The sequence below is a fragment of the Sturnira hondurensis genome, unplaced genomic scaffold (genome assembly GCF_014824575.4).
Source record: "Sturnira hondurensis isolate 20B ecotype Veracruz unplaced genomic scaffold, ASM1482457v3 Scaffold0023817, whole genome shotgun sequence".
In the NCBI taxonomy this organism is placed as follows: Eukaryota; Metazoa; Chordata; class Mammalia; order Chiroptera; family Phyllostomidae; genus Sturnira; species Sturnira hondurensis.
Genome location: NW_028096448.1, coordinates 6176410 through 6194465, shown reverse-complemented (window position 1 = coordinate 6194465; position 18056 = coordinate 6176410). Strand labels below are relative to the sequence as shown.

The 18056-nt window shown below is 40.9% G+C and overlaps 1 protein-coding gene across 1 annotated transcript in view; it reads right to left on the bottom strand.

The window, feature by feature from the left end:
- Positions 1 to 17628, bottom strand: part of CAP2 (cyclase associated actin cytoskeleton regulatory protein 2) — a 149668-nt gene extending 132040 nt beyond the window's left edge. Inside the window, exon 1 of the mRNA XM_037037955.1 lies at positions 17256 to 17628. The gene's annotated coding sequence lies outside the window, so the exon portion shown is untranslated. The remainder of the gene's footprint in view (positions 1 to 17255) is intronic.
- Between the last annotated feature and the right edge of the window lie 428 nt (positions 17629 to 18056).

Here is an 18056-nt window from a genome sequence, read left to right as displayed (position 1 = left end):
GCCCAATTAAAATACCACCTTATCTTTTCTGCTAGCGCATGCACACCTTGCCTCCCAAGGAGATCACTCCAAGCTCTTCATGGGCTGATGCTCTTTGTATCTACCACTGAGCCTGCATGCTGCTGTATACATGGAGAACTCTATAAATACTTTTGATTGACTAATTAATTGGCTACCACTCGCTGTCTTTCCCTCGCCTGCCCACAACCTGGCATAATCTCAGATCAGGCAGAAAGCCAGATTTTCACAGGAGAAATTTCCATTTAAAAGAAGACACTACATTAGTTTTTCCCACTTAAAACCACAGTGGCTTCCTCCACACTTGCTCTCTCTAATGTGCGTCTTAGGCTTTTCCAAAGTTCCTCTTTACTCTTAAGATTTCAAAATTATTAAAACTACACATTGTCTAAAGGGTTTTGTAGATTCCTCACAGTAAGTTCTTAAAGACAATTAAGGCAGAATGCTACTTTGGTAATATTTTCATGTTAATGAAACAGCTGGGTCTTTTGGGAGTCTGGGTTGCTAGTTTAAAGCTCTCCTAATAGGCCAAAGGTTCACAAATAATAGTGATGAGAGTTTCTCTTCTGATTCTGTAAGGGAGACCCAGGCCCAGTGGATTCTAAAGATCAGGAGCTGAAGATTAACTAGGAAGTAGAAGTGCAGTGACAGTTAGGAACCTGAAGGCCTTTCAAACCTGTTGTCATAGCGAGGCTGGACAGCTGGCTTATAGGTGAGCTCTCTGAGAACAATGAAGTGGCAATAGGCGACTTTCTCCATCATTCCACCCCAATTAAAAAATGCTTGTTAAACTACTATCAAACCAGACTGTACTAGATTGTTAAATTCTCTTTCCCATGACTATATGAATTACCTTCTTTCCTTTCTTAGGAAGTTACCAATCACTGGGGGGAAGTGGTCTTGTAATTCACTATTACTAATTGGAGTAATAATATGCATAGAAAAACAAACCATGATATTTATTCACTCATTCAGTGACTGGTTCAATGAATATGCTTGTTTCATTCATTTAGTTAGTCCCCACGATCTGCTAAGCACAACGTTCATATCTGGAAAATCAAGAGAGATTAAAATATATTTCCTGCCCAGCTGTACTGGGAGGGGGCTGGAACAGACCCTGCTCAGTCAAGCCAAAGAGTTGTTGCACTAAGAGATATATTCACGTTGCCAAGGTGCCCGCCTTCATATCTTTTGCTTGCTCTCCAACAGAGCCTTTCCGCGGAGCCAGCTTCTCACCGAACAGAGGGAAAAAAGCTATTTTCTTGTTCTATTTCTATTTTCTTTTTATTGTGAAGAAGTTCCAAGAGTTGCTGAGCTTTGAAATGGTATAATCAGATTACAAGAGATCAGAGAATTACACAGGAAAACAACACTTTAAATTTTCCACAAAACTGGAGAGAACATATCTGAGATCTGATGAGCCAACTGATTCCTCTAAAGCCTCTCTCACAATGTCCCACTGCAGAGAAAAAAGCAAATCTTCAGCTGGATTTTCAAAAGGACCTCACCCCAGCTCTCTCTGGGTCACCACGCTCCTGAGGTCCAGTCACAGAGACGGCTCACCTGCTCCCCTACATGCTGCCCAATCTCTCCTCTTCGATGTGGTTCTGTTGTTTCCACTGTCTCAAGAGTCCTTCCTGGTACCGATGCACCCATTTTCCAAACTCCAACTTCTCTGCAAGTCCCATAAATCAGAGGTAACTTCCCTTGAGGTAGTAATTTCCTGGCATCTTTATCAAATCCAGAGTAGACTATAGAAGGTAAACTAAACAACCACATATAGACACAGTACAACCCTATAAATAGACACAAACAACCCAATTCCATGCACCCTCTGGACTCTTGTGGTGCCACTCCTTAGAACCACCCTGATCAGTCTTGTAACAGATATTTTTCCTCAAGGCTGTAATCTCTGAATATAGGAGGCTAGGTCTTACAACTTGAGGTAGTGGAGAAAAGCATTTTTTGGATTCAGAGAATCTTAACTTGAGACTCTGCCCCTTAATTGACAGCCAACATTACTGGGCAGATAACTTAATCTGGCTCAGGCTCAGTTTCTCACTTCTGAACCATAAACACATTCCTTCTTCACTCACTGACTTAAGGAAATCATCTACAAATGTGGTTGGGCTATGTTCCGTGATGGTTGCTGGGACTACACAGGTGGATGAGACACAGACTGTCCTCAAGGCACCACAATCTCCTTGAGGAGAGGACAGTTCAGCTGTTGGGGACAGGCCAGCAAGCTAGGATACCAGGTCACAGGGAACTGGGTAATTTCAGCAGGAAAGAGCCCATTGGTTACTGAGACCTTGGGGAAGTCTAAGTACATATAACGAAGGCTGGCTCTGTGCCTTGACTTGGGCGATGGGACTGGGTATGGACAGAGCCATAAAAAATGGACTATGAAGGCTGAGTGGGACCAGGACAGACCCCTATTCCACACCACTGTCATGAAGTGGCAACTTCTTTAGCTAAATGTGAGCTAAGGACTCTTGCTGGAAAAGGAGCTCCCTCCTCAAATGCTGCCATGACCTTTTCGAGGCTTCGATACTGTTGGAGAAACTCATTCTATTCCAGTCCCCACACTGCCCTTCTGCTCTTGTTTGGGCTGCTGAGGAAGTAGGGGTCAGAGAGGTGTTTCTAGGAGTTTCCCACAGGGAAAAGAAAAGCCATGGGGACTCCACTGGGCAGGCTTCTCATGGACCTTTTGTTCCTCCATAGAGTAACTGCATTGTCCTTGTATCCAGAATATATAAAAAACTCTTAAACTCAGTAATAGGAAGACAGACCAATTTAAACATGGGCAAAATATTTGTATAAACATTTTCCCAAAGAAGATATGCAAAAGCCAACAGTACATATAAAGATACTCAACATTAATAGTCATTAGTGAAATATGCTCTGGCTGGTGTAGCTCAGTGGATTGAGTGTGGGCCTGCCAACCAAAGCGTTACCGGTTCGATTCCCAGTCAGGGCACATGCCTGGGTTGCAGGCCAGGTCCCCAGAATGGACTGCAACCACACATTGATGTTTCTCTCCCTCTCTTTCTCCTTTCCTTCTCCTCTCTCTAAAAATAAATAAGTAAAATCTATTAAGTAAATAAATAAATAAATAGTCATTAGTGAAATACAAATAACCCAATGGAATGGCTACAATAAAAAACCAGATAATAACAAGTGCTAGTGCAGCTAAAGAGAAACTGGCACCTTCCTATATTGCTGGTGGGAATGTAAAATGGTGCAGCTGCTGTGGAAAACATTTTGAAAGTTTCTAAAAAAGTTAAGCATATATTTGCCATATGACCTAGCCATTCTACTTGTAATTATCTACTCAAGAGATACAAAAATATGTACACACACAATAACTTATATACAAATAATCATAGTAACATCATTCATAATAGCCAAGAAAAGGAAAGCCTAAATTTCCATCAGTGAATGAATAGATAAACAAAATGTGGTATATCAGTACAATGGAGTATTACTTGCCAACGAAGAGGGATGAAGTAGCGATACATGCTACAACACAGATGAACCTCCAAAACACTCTGCTACATTAAAAGGCCAGAGGCAGAAGACTGTGTGCTGCACAATTCCATTTATATGAATAGCTAGAAATAAACAAACTTGTAGGGACAGAAAATAGAGTAGTGGCTGCCTAGGGCTGAGGAAAGAAATGGGGAGTGACTGTAAATGGGCACAAAGCTTCTATCTGAAGTGACAGAAATGATTTAAAATAGGATTCTGGTGGCAGCTGCACAATGCTGTAGAGTAGTGATAACTACCGAATCGTGAATGTGAAGTGGGTGAATATCACGGTATGCAAAATTTTAGCTCAAGAGAGCATTAAAAAACAAATACAAAATAAGTACTGCCTCTCTTATAAAGGTGTAGTTGGAAACCTGTTAAATCTGAGTAACTTGATGCTTTCATCCCCCAGCAGAACGATAGGTGGTAAACTAAGCTTAGCCAGAGACTGCCCTGACAGGCCACACTCCTCTCTCCTGGGACTAGTCACAGGGGCCAAAAAGGGGTACAGAATAGAGCAGCTGTTCTGGCTGCTTCTCTCTCTCATGCACCAGGATTAATGGGGAAGAGTTGGGCCTCCTAAATGCAGATTCCTAGGCCCCACTCTCAGCAATACTAATTCAGCGGTCCTGGGTATAGTCAGGAATCTGCATTTTAAAATACATGCCACAGTATGAGGCCCCGCACTTCGAGAAGTCAAATAACAGAAAAGTGCACAGGGATGCTATGGGAGCATGATGGGAATGGAAGAGTCAAGAAATGAAGTGCTCAACTGAGCCCTCAGAAGTAGGGAGGCTACTAAAGTTTGGTTAGGAACTGAACTAAATCTCAAAGGATAGAAGCATTCCTGAACCTATGGCCAGTTTGTGCAAAGACAGGGAGACAATACAGCCAGAAAATAAAACTATTGAACATTCACTATGTGCCAGGAGATATCTAAGAAAGCAGAAAGAGAGGATTGATGGGTAGTTAGAAAGAGTAGTTGATAAAGCTGGAAAGGGACCAAGGCAATTACTACCAGGATAAGAGTGGGCTGGAGATTTTGGAGGTTATAAAACAGGGGATATCTGAGAATGGATTAAATGGGGTCAGGAGGGAGATGGAGAAGGCAAGGTGTCTTGGATGTCTCACTCTGTGGTGGGGTGGTGCCAGTTAAAACAGAGCTAGGGAGCAGAGGTGGCTAATGAAAAGAAGCAGCTCGGTTTCAGACCTGTGAGTTTCAAGGGCCTGCAGTGACACTGAGATGATAGTTGGCAACTGCAAATAGGAACCCAAAGTTCAGGGGACTTGTGGAATGGAATTAGAAGCATTACCCACCTAATAATAATAACTGCCCCAGGGTTCTTTAGCAGATTAAAGGGGACTTTGTGAACTATAAAGTGATGCCTGAGTGTTGTAATTTATCTCTGAACACTCCACAGCACTCACCATTCTGATCTGTCCCCAGTGAGTGCTCAGTCTGTGGACTATTATTGCATGTGTTACCACCTCTCCTGTCCCCAGACACAATGACCATGACATCTCACACACCACTCTTCTGAGACCATGCCACAGAACAAATAAACTACAGAAACACTGGTGAACAAAAGCTTCAAGGGGAAAGCATTTCATGTGATCAGTTATTTCTCACAGCATAAATAGAAATATTTTGCTTTATTAAACCCTGTCATTTCAGTGTGAAGAACACCATATCTCTCTGGAATAATGAAGGCAATACGGCTTGCTGAAATTCTTTCTAATCTCAACGTTCTGGGATTTATTGTAAGATTTATACACACTTGAATAATGGACTCAGCAACTCTCTTAAAAGAAAAAGCCCTAAGGATCAGTCCTTAAGAGCTGGGCCAGATTTATGCGTGGGCATTTTCAACCTGTGACTGCGATCACTTGATTTAAAATAGCCCGGTGATGGATCTGGCCCAGGTGATCTCCTCCAACCCCTTTTTGCTCCTTCTGTGTCTCCAGCCTCTGGGTCTACTTTCGGACTTGACGTCGATTTATTAGTTGTAACAAAATCAGTTTTCAAATAGAGCTGTGAGCCATGAGGACTAGAGAGGTTCTTTTTCGCTCTTTAGACCTGGGAGCCCAAAGGAAAGGGGAAACAGATAAAGGGCACGATGGAAAGAAAAGAATGGTGGGGTGTAGAAAAAACCAAGGGGGAAAGGGAATAAGGGAAGCTATGGAAAAGAGGAGGGAGCTACCAGTGACGCCAGGAAGGGATGACCCCACTGCAGCACGTGTTCAAAATGCAAAAAGCAACTTGGGTCAATGAATGCACAATACAATACCCAGATGATGTATTATAGATTGTATACCTAAAACGTATATAATTTTATTAATCAATGTCACCCTAATAAGTTCAATGCAAAAATTTAAAAAGGAAACACAAAAAGCAACTCTCTGACTCTAAAAGATAAACAACAGTGGGTGAATTGAGAGGGGCAAACAAAACTTTAAAAAAGTGTTTCTGGGTTTTTCATTTCTCTCTAGAGCTGGTCTAAGGTCAGAATTGTGCAGGAGGCGCAGGCAAGAAAAACTCCCAGAGAACCTCCTCTTTTGGCCAAAAGGCCTAGAAAGGAGGCCCCCGCAAATTGGAGAATACAAGGAAAAGACCAGGTTTTCTCTTTTTTCCAATTTTTCTCCCTTAAGTGACTACAGTCACAGAGCTGTATGGCATAAGCAGCTAAAAGTTTCTCCAAAAGAAGATTAAAATGAAGGAGAGAATCCTAGAAGCAGCAAGAGATAAGGAGACAGTCACTTACAAAGGAGTTCCCATCAGACTGTCAGCTGATTTCTCAAAAGAGACCTTACAGGCAAGAAGGGGCTGGAAAGAAGTATTCCAAGTTGTGAAATCCAAAGACCTACATCCAAGATTACTCTATCCAGCAAAGCTTTCATTTAGAATGGAAGGGCAGATAAAGTGCTTCTCAGATAAGGTCAATTCAAGGAGTTCATCATCACCAAGCCCTTATTATATGAAATGCTAAAGGGACTTATCTAAGAAAAAGAAGATAAAAAATATGAACAGTGAGAGGACAACAAACTCACAGTTATTAACAACCACACCTAAAACAAAAGCAAACTAAGAGGACAGTTAGATCGGGAGCGGGACCATAGAAATGGAGATCACATAGAGGGTTAGCAACAGGGGAGTGGGAGGAGGAGAAGGGGGGAGAAGGTACAGAGAATAAGTAGCATAGATGGTAGGTAGAAAATAGATGAGGGGAGGGCAAGAATAGTATGGGAAATGTAGAAGCTAAAGAACTTGTGACTCATGGACATAAACTAAAGGGGGGAATGGTGGGGGAGGGGGTGTGCAGGGTGGAGGGGAATGAAGGGGGGAAATGGGACTACTGTAATGGCATAATCAATAAAATATATTAAAAAGAAAAAAAAAGAAATCTGGTCTTACTGCCAAAGAGTGGTGGAAAGGAGCCTTTGTGGTTCAGAGTGTGGAACAATTCCTGTTATTTCTTTTTCCCCTCACTTTTCTCTCATAACTTTGCCTTGAGGGTGACTCTAGTCTATACTGCAGCATCATGAGCAACTAAAACTTCCAGAGAAATTTAATATTTCTGTCCAGAAGACCCAGAAAAAAGGCTCTTAGGGGCGAGGAGATGGCAGGAGGAATCTCAAAGAGGGGAGACCTGGAGAAGGGGATCCCCTGCTTGCATGCATGAAAGAACACAGCCCCAGTTTCTTCTCTGGGCTGAGCAGATGTGGGACAGACCCAGAGTCTTTCAGAACTGAATGGCAACATAAGCCACTGCTCAAGTCCCTGACTGACCCCTGAATCGTGCTGCTGTGAGACCCAAAACAGCACGACAAAGGCTTTGAAACATGAACTGATGTCGGAACCACTGCCCACAGACTGCAAGAAAGAACTGGATTGACTACTTGATAAGACAAAAAACTCAGCATTTAGAAAAGATTCAGAGTCTCAACACAATATTCAAAATGTCAACCATCGAACCCCCAAATAGTTGGCATGCAAGAGACTGAGGACATGCTTTCAGTTCTAAAAAACCTAAAAAACAATCAACAATTTGAAAATGACACAGATACGGAAATGATCAAATTTACAGGAGCTATTTTAACTATGTTCCAGGAGACGAAGGTAAACACTCTTGAAATGGATGGAAAAATAGAAGTTCTTAGAAGAGACACAACTTATAAAAAAAACAGGTGAAGATTTTAGAAATGAAAAATATTAGGTTAGCCCAAAAGTTTGTTTGGTTTTTCCTGTAAGATGGTTCCAGTAGTACCTAGTTGCCTTTAATGTCATTCAAAACAATTTTATTAGATTGTATAGGTGACAGCTGTCATATTGGCATGCATGACATGCCGAAATATTGAAAATACTTACCAGAATTGGTGAATTTTTGTGTAGCCATTTTAACATTGAAGATGGAAGAAACTGCACAACCCTTTTGGCATATGATGCTTTAGTATTTCAAGAAAGAGAAAAGTGCAACTGAAATCAAAAGAAGATCTGTGCAGTGTATGGGGAAGGTACTATGACCAATTGAACATGTTAAAAGTGGTTTGCCAAGTTTCATGCTGGAGATTTCTCGCTGGACAATGCTCCCTCGTTGGGTAGACCAGTTGAAGTTGATAGTGATCATATCAAGATGTTAATGGAGAACCACCAACATTATACCATGCAGGAGATAGCTGACATACTCAAAAGATCCAAGTCAATAAAGTTATTAGTGAAAATGAAAAATATGTCTTTTATTTTACAGAAAAAACCATACAGACTTTTTGGCCAACCCAATACAATAACAATAAAAAAACACACTGGATGAGCTCAATGGCAGAACAGAGATGAAAAGGGGAGTGTCAATGAAGTTGATGGTACAAACATTGTCTATTCTGAAGAACAGAGAAGAAAAAAAGTTTGAACAACAACAAATGAACAGAGCCTAAAAAGTCCGTGGGACAATGTTAAAAAGTCTAACAGTACAGTGTCACTGGAATCGCAAGGGAGGACAAAAACATTTAGGTAGAAAACATATTTGAAGAAATAATTGACAAAAACTTCCCAAACATGGTGAAGGCTGCATGTTTACAAGTTCAATGGCAGTGCTGTCTACCTGGTCATTAGACACAGACCTGCATGCATACGTGATATCCTCCAGTGACTGCCTCCAAAGAAGGGAATAAGAAAGATGAGGAAAGTGAAGCTATAACTGCCTAAAAAAATAAATAAAATGTGATGGGCTATCATCTCCTTTTGAGAGGTGTCCCAAGTACCAAGACCTTTACTTCTAAATGTCTCCCCTGAATCCAGCAGAACAAGGAGTCATTAGAACTATGTCAAGCAAGAAACTACTTCATCAACCAACACTAAACTTGCAGAAAATATTTACCACATTATAGATCATTGATTTTGGGTCAGAAAACAGAGGCAAGATGAGCTACAAAGAGATTTTAATTTTTTTCTATATAACCTAAAAGAATTTTGTAAAATCCTTTTGCACATTTTTAGATAGACATATAAAAACCAAAATGTGAACAATTGTGATGAATGTAACTTCCAGCACTCTGTAAACACTGACATATAAAGATACAACTTCTATCACTTGCTTAAACAACAAATGTTGGAGAGGGTGTGGGGAAAAGGTGACTCTGGTCCACTGTTGGTGGGATTGCAGACTGGTACAACCATTATGGAAAACAGTATGGAATTTTCTCAGAAAACTAAAATTGGACCTGCCTTTTGATCCAGCAATTCCACTGCTAGGATTGTATCCTAAGAACCCTAAAACACCAATCCCAAAGAACATATGCACCCCAATGTTCATAGCAGCACAATTTACAATAGCCAAGAGATGGAAGCAACCTAGGTGCCCGTCAGTAAATGAATGGATCCAAAAACTATGGTACATATACACAATGGAAATCTATGCCGCAGAAAGAAAGAAGGAACTCCTACCTTTTGCAACATCATGGATGGAACTGGAAAGCATTATGCTGAGTGAAATAAGCCAGGTGTTGAAGGACAGATACCATATGATCTCACCTTTAACAGGAAGCTAAACAACAAAACAAACAAGCAAGCAAAATATAACCAAAGACACTGAAATAGAGAACAGGGGGACAGTGACCAGAGGGAAGAGGGGAGGGAATTTCAGGGGAAATAAGGGAGGGATTTAGAGGAACCTATATAAAGGATACATGGACAACAACTGAGAAGGGTGGAAATGGGAGGGAGCAGGGAGTATGGGAGGTGGGATGGGCTGGGAGTAATAGACAGAAAACTGTACTTGAAAAACAATTAAATAAATTTTTTAAAAAACTTCTATCACTTGCTGAAATATGTCCACTGAAATTCATCACCATTCATTTTAAAGGAATACATAAACAGGTTGCTCTTTTCAAGTAATAAATTTTGCATAATTACATTTTCTCTTTGAACTTGTATTTCCATTCTTCTTTCCCTATAGCAGCTTATCCCAGCTTTATATATTTATACTTTAATGTTTTTTATTCATTACTCTATCATATTTTTTTCTACATCAAAATATGTATACACACTTAAACTTGATCCAATGACCAAAAAATGCTCTTCTGATTGTTACCATCGTAAGTAACTATTATTAGATTGCAACTTAACAAAATAGTACAAATATTTAAAATGTTAGCAAATAATCACTGAATGTAAATAAAGGCTAATTTTTTTATTGGAAACACCTCTCTTTTGAGCACTTTTATTCTTCAATTATTTTATGACTATGTGGATGAATATTTATATTACTAGAATGAGTGAAGATTGAAAACCAATTTGATTCTCAATTTTTCTTGTTACCAATGAAAATACTGAGAATCTATTCACATAAATGAAGAGATGAGAATGGATGAGTAATAGAAATGTTATTCAACTCTTTGAATTCCTTCTGAGCTATATAATGAACATCATGGTGATAAAATATCAAAATTATTTTATTCATCAGTGAAAGAAAAAGTTGGGGAAGACTAAAATTTAGTGAGTACCCTATCTCTTCATCCATCTGGGTTATCTCAGCCACTCATGATGGTCTGTGTTTAGGCAATTCATAGCTCTATACACATAGATGTTAACTTGTAGAAAACTTATAGTGAAGCAAGAAATTATGTTCTATGGGAATACAAATGAATTTTATCATGTGGAAGTTCAATTGCCTTCCCTCTCAAACTATGAAGAAGCCAGTGTTGAATAAATCAATGAATGAATGAAATAAATGAATTTATTAGGTAAATTCATTTCAGCATTTCTATCAGTGGTCCCCTCTGCTTGCAGAATTTTCTGGTTCTCTCATTTTTTTAATATTTAAAAATGTTCATTTGTTATTTGTGTGAGTTATGTTTCATTTTTCTAAATTTTTCCTTTAACATCAGTTTACAGCTTCATTAGATTACCTTTGTTTATTTAGAAAACATGATTTTGCAAAGTCTAGGAATGAGAATCATTGATATTCTCACCCCTGAAACTGAGATTTTGAAATGTCCCCCCTTTTTTGCCCTCTCCATTCCCTACATTTCCACATCCTTGGACAATGCAATTTAATAAAATGGGTTAGAGCTAGGCCTTTTTTGCAAAGTGGACTAATAAGATAGGCCTTTCTTATGTAAGGTAATCATAGAAAAGAAGGTAGGAGACATTGTGTGCATGTATCTTCGGAAGTCTCTGCATGTAGTTAATGTACAGCGTGAAAACTGCTGGCCTAAAGTAGAAGCAGAAAAATGAGTGTCACCCCTCATTCTATCCCACCTACACTCATTTTCCATTAATGGCCTCTTGTTAAAGTTTTCAATTGCTGAAGAACTTAAATTAGGTAATTGTTCACTTTCCATTCAGAAGAGACACTGAGGGAAGAGGAGGCCTAATGAAGGGAGAGGCCGTTAGGAAACAGGATGGAAGAAGGGATGTGGAGGGGGTCCACAGAAGGACCTTTGAACAGTCAGAGGGTACCATGAGAGTACTAAGACATGAAGAAAAAGTGGATATGGAGGAAAAATCAAAATTCAAACTTTTGAAAATTTTGTCCAAATACTTGTGAATCTACATTGTACCCTTGAAAATATCTAGCCATACTTTCTAGTAGGCCAGAAGATGGTGCTGGGGAAAAAAGGCTGTCTGTGTTTAAACTAACACTAAGCAACCAATTAGATGGACTTTTCCATCAACCTACTAACTGGGCCAAATATCTGAGCCTCCTGCCACTTAAGAGAGGTGAGCAGAAGTACCATACAGCATTCCTTAGACGAAAAGACCACTCTTATATCACCCTAGTCCCTTACCTACACAATCAGGGCAATACAGAGGCTTGTAAACTCAGATTCCATAAAATAGACACCCCAAGTACATATCAGACTATAATCAGACTGAAATGTGCATTCGCCACTGAGAAGCCTATTTTAGGTAGTTCTGGAAAATACAATTCTGGTGCAATTGGACTGCTTCTTGTTGCCTTAGAGTAAAACAATCAATTTATCTCATAAGAATCCAGCAATTCTTTTCTGAGTAAAACTAAATAGAAACAAAGCTGGACCTAATGATGACAATCACCTAAGCAGATCCTTTGAGATCCGTGTTCACAGCTTAGGTCATCTTCTGTTCTGTCTTAGGTCAGATCCTTCACTGATACTCATCTTTGCATCCCCTGTGATTTCTCGCTGTGCTGGGCACATAACAACCATTCAACATGGGGGAATGAATAATCAAGGGATCGCACGCACAGTTTCTCTGGATTTCAATGTGGACAGATGCAAAGCAATAAAGGTTGTTTTCTCATGACACTGAGTACAAGACAACCCATGTAGTCTGCATACTACCAGGTCTGCCTTTGGTGTCTCCGGCATCTAGCTTCTCCAGGAAGCATGCTCCTCTTCACCACTGCCATTCCCACCATCTCACTCCTATTTTCAGTCTCCCAGGGCCCTCCTGCTCTTTTTATTACCCCTTTCTATCAAAACAACAATAAAGAACAGACTTTCGTATTGTAGAATGGCCCTTAAATTCTGAGAAGCTGAGGCTAACAGGAACCTCAAGGTTACCTAATTCATCCATTCATCAGATAGGTGTTAAATTTTAAGAAGTAAGGACTGCTGCACCTTCTCCACTTGGCTAATTGGTTAGTGAGAAACCAGGATTATTAGATGCCTCATTGGCTGAATAGGGCAGATGAAGGTGCCATCCACAATGATTGAAAGTTATTCTGGTTTTAGACAGCTTCCTATGTTTTCCCCTTTCTAGATAAGGCTGTATATTGAAAAGGAAACAATCCTATTGCATTTTTTCAGTACAAGATGCCATATTTTCTTTCAGTGGAAAAGGGGTTTACTAAACAGAAAAACAAAATGAGATGGAATTACTCTGGATAGAAAAGCTCGAATAACAAAAGACAAATACCGTATGATTCCACTGATGTGAGGTACCTAGAATAGGCAAACTCATAGAGACGGAAGGTCGAATGGTGGTTACCAGGGGCTTCGGGGAGGGGAGAATGGGGATTCATTGCTTCACAGGCACAGATTTTCAGTTAGAGATGATGAAAAATTCTGGAGAGAATGGTGCTGACTATTGCACAGCTTTGTGAACACACTCAATGCCACTGAATCGTACAATTTAAAATGGTGAAAATGGTAAATTTTGTTATCACAATAGAAAATAAAATTCTAAAAAAATACCCCACAATGGCCTGTTCTGAACTTACGGTGCCTCCCCCCTTCCTAAGTAAAGTGGAAATATCCTGAATAAACGGCAAAAGCTCATAGCCTGAATCACAGCAGACCTAGAAAGTGTCCAAGGCTAAAATGCCAGATTTCCAACTGGCGTGTTACCAGAATAACCAAGCGAATTATGTCAGAAACATTGGAGTACCCAGCAGGATACCATACAAGGAAAATGTTAGTGAAGTTTAGTAACCACTTACATACCTTGCTTAAAGGAATGTTCTTTTGATTTGATAAAGTTACCTTCCTTCCCATCCCAAACCCAGGCAATTTAAGGGGATGAAGATGCTCAGAGTGATTGGGTTAAGGGGTCCTGCTGTGAAATTCAGTTTTAAGTTTTAGATTAGTATTTTTCCATGCTTCTTAGGACATGAATATATCAATTAAGATTTAAGTAGGTTGAGAAATCAGGCTCTCAGCTATAGTCACTTTTTCTTAGTTTGGAGGAGTGAATAAGCTGGTAGACACCATTTATCTATGTCAGAAGAATCAACCTTCCTTTTTGGTCATCAAAATACATGGCACATTCACATTAGAAGAATTCTTGCACATGTGTGTCAAGACACACCAAAAAAGTTTTCAAATCGCATTCTTTGTAATAGCAAAACACGGGCCCAATCCAAAAGCCCATTAATAAGAGAATGGGTAAATAAACTGTGGAATATTTGACAACACATATGACATAGCTACATGCAACATTATGGATAATTCTTAAAAATATAATGTTGAGTTTTTAAAAGTGAGAATATAACATATGCCCTTTTTATAAATAAAAATAAGCAAACCTAAACAACATATTGTTTAGGAGTATGTGCATATGCCATACAACTGGTTTACAATAAGGGGCCTGGGCATGGCACAGAAGAAGCCCACAAAGAAACATGCAACAGCATAGGTAACAATCTCCCCACCCCAGACTTCTGTTTACTTGAACAGACTTATTGAGATATAACTCACATATGAAACAATTTATCCATTTGAAGTGCACAATTTAATGACTTGTGCAACCATCACCACAGTCCATTTCAGACCAATTTCATCAGCTCAGAAGGAAACTCTGTCCCATTCACTAGCACCCTCCTTACCCCAACTCCCAACCCAAGGCGACGACCAATCGACGTTCCGTCTGTCTAGATTTCCCCGTTCTGAATGCTTTCATGTGAACAGAATTATACAGTTTGTGGGTTTTTTTGTGACTAGATTCTTTCACTTTGAGTAACATTTTTGACTTTCATGTATATATCACATATCAATACCTGATTTATGGCTGAATAATATCCAATTGTATGGGTATACCACATTTTATTTTTCCACGTATCAGTTGATGGCCACTTGGGTTGTTTCAACCTTTTGGCTATTATGAATGCTGCTGCTATAAACATTTGTATACAGGATTTTGTGTGGACACATACTTCCATTTCTCTTGGATATACATACTTGGAAAGAAATTGCTTTATTATACGGTAACTCTGTCTAACTTTTAAGGAGCCGTCAAACTGTTTTCCACAGCAGGTGCGCCATTTGCTACTCCTGCCAGCGGTGCATGAAGGCTCCAGTTCCTCCACATCCTCACCGACACTTGTTATCTGACTTTTTGAATGTAGCCAACCTAAAAGGTGTAAAGTGGTGCTTCGCTGTGGTTTTGATTTGCACCTTGCTGACGAATAAGGATGCTGAGCATGTGCTTAGCATGTGCTTATTGGTCATTTCTTTGGAGAAATGTCCATTCATGTCCTTGGACCATTTTTATATTGGGTTATTTATCTTTTTATTATTGAGTTATAAGAGGTCATTATATATTTTGGATAAAAGTCCCTTATCAGATATATGATTTTAGAATATTTTCTTCCATTTTGTGTTAATTTTTATAAATATTTAGTACTTAAGCCCTAGGTTTTGGAGTTGTGTGATGGGGTCACAAGAGGTCATTTGAATGTAATGTTTATAGCGTATGTAACTTAGAACATTACTTTTATGTTTAAAATAGTACGTAATCAATGAATTAAAGACAAAACCTCATGCACAAAGATGTCTGTTAGGTAATACTCAAGACACAACAGAACACTGTAATGCCCCAAATAAGTTAACGCTGCTCTTGAAGACCTTCAACTCAACTCCTAGGTATGGCTTAGGCCCTAGGAGAATCTGGCTCATTAATCCCTTCAAAAGGTTCCTCTTCAAACTCTGTCACGTGGTAGAGGGGAGTAGCAAACTACCACCAATAGTACAAGACTCTATGCTCCCTCCCAGGCTTTGTTTCCCCCCCTCCTCTCCAAAGCCGTGAATGATTTTTACATTTTTAAATGCCTGGAGGAAAAAGAAGAAGAATATTTCATTACTGGTGAGAATTATATGAACTTCAAATTTCAGTATTCATAAATAAAATGAAATGCAGCTATGTATTGCCTATGGCTGCTTTCAAGCTACAATGGTATAGTTGAGACCACCTGGCTAGCAAAGCCTACTATCTAGCCTTAGTCAAAAAGTTTGCCAAACTTTGTATATCAACAAGTTGACTTCTCATTCGACAATGAGCAGCAAAAGCTATTTCCTACTAGCCAAGGCCAGCTTGTTAGTCACCTTCATGATTCTTCATAGTCAATTTCTTTTTCTTTTAATAAATATTTATATGACACCTTGACCCTAATTATATTAAGGGTTTTTAGATTTGCAGTTTCATGGAGTAGTCTTTTCTTGCAAATTATGCAATTTCACTTCAAGAAGCCATGAGCCAGCCACACTCAAGCTATTGAGTTAATTGTTTTAACAAACTTTTATGTCTGCTCATTACATGCTGTGAGTCAAATACTGTTTGGTGCTATAAGAACTACCCAAACCCATCCTTGCCCTCAAGAGGCTTGCAGTCTAATCAGACTGTAGTCTATAAGAACTATAAGTCTATAAATACAACTATAGGAACAATTTCCTCAAAGATTACAACAGTAAGATCACCCCACTGTTGTGACCTTACATTGAATGGCTTCGATATTTCACCCCACAATTTGAAGATGTGTTCTTTAAATGAAAATAAACCTTTACTCGCAGTAAAGAAATAGTACTCTGCAAACAATTCTGGTAAACTAAGGTGCACTAGTCCCATAGGCTTCTGCCCACTGCAGAACCACAGGTTCTTGATTTTTTTGCTAAGTGTTCATCTCCGCTTTGGACGTTTGGATCTGATCCAACGTTATTGATCCTAGCTCAATATCCTAAATGCAGTCACCTATATTTACACATTGGAAATAACGCATCAATTCAAATATCGCTAAAACTTGCAGCCTATTTCTGATGAGAATAAAGGAAAGGCCATAAGCATGTGATCATCAGCCCTAAAAGTGATGACAGCGGCGCTGCTTCCATGAACAACCCTCTACCCAAAGCCGTCCCTCAATGCCTCAGTTGCCTTTGCTCTTTTTTTTTTTTTACAGTGACTCATTGCCTCAAGTCAGGTTCTGCACAGAGGCCAGGTCCGGTTTTTCCCCAGCGCTTTCTGATTCAGGGTGGCTGTGGTCAGAGCCAGTCCAATGACAGCCTCCAACCCTCCCCCACGCATTCCCCGGAAGGCTCAGAGCCCCGCCGGCGGACACCCGCAAAGTTTGACAAGCCTAACGAAGAAGGCCGCCGCCCGCCTGCTCAGCCGCTAGCCGGCTCCGGGTCCGCACCCGCCTTCCGAGCGGCCCTGGGCGCTTAGGGCAGGGGGCGCCGCAGAGGCCGGGGAGCCTCAATGAGCTGGGGCGGCCGCCCACGCTCACGCGTAGGGCTCTCGGGCATCTGTCCGCGGCTCCCGCCAGCGTCCCCGCCCCAGGCCCGGGGCTTCCTGCCCCCACCGGTGCCCGCACCGCCTTTTTTCCTCTTGCGCTGCAGCCGCGTCCTGGCCCCTCTGCATCCCACCCATTCAGCGCAACTTCCGAGCTCCGGTCGCGGGAGCCCCACGCACCTGCACCCAGGGCCCCCCTCGCCGTGCCCGGGCCCAGGCGCTCCGTGATTACCTGCTTGGGGACCCTGGGGTCCTGTCCTGGGCGATGCAAATCCGTGTTCCGCCACTCGCAACCTCCTCCGGCTAGTCCTCCTCCCCTCCTCCTCCTCCCCCCGAATAGGAGTCGGTGTCAGTCACGCTGCTCCTGGGGAGAGTCGCCGGCGGCTTCCGGGAGCTCCAAATACAGACAAGCCAAGGGGAAGAGAGAGGGAGAGCAAAGCTACGCGGGTGGGGACTGGAAATAAAGGGGAGCAGAGAGGAGAGGAGGACGGAGGAAAGGAGGGGCAGATGGGCCGTGGGAGAAAAAGAGAGGGAGATGGGGAAACAAGAGGAAGGGAGAGAGAGCCTGCCAAGCGCCAGGCTGTGAAAGCAATGAAGTCATCGCATCAGGCAGCATTGCAAAGTCTGGAAAGATCCAGGAAGCTCCTGGCTGAACAAGCCACAGACAGATTGGACCTCAAGAGACCTGTGTAGAGAAATGATGGGCTCTTAGGAAGCAAGAGGCAGAGCAGCTTGTGCTGCAACCCCAGGGGGTGGATAAAGACCCTGATAGGAGAGGGAGTGAACATGTAGCTTTAGCTGGGTGTCAAGTTCAGATGCACTCACAGTTTAAAACATTTTTGATGTATTTTTAAATGTATTTTACACACAGCATCTTTAAAGGGGAAAAGTGTGCCTGATTATTTTAATACAAATGTACCCCAAACCAATTTGCTACTTTTCAAGAGTGAATTTGTGGCCATTGCCCCCTTATATATTGATTATAAAGCCCCACAAATTACAAAATTATGGGGCTTTTTACTTTTTTGTTTGA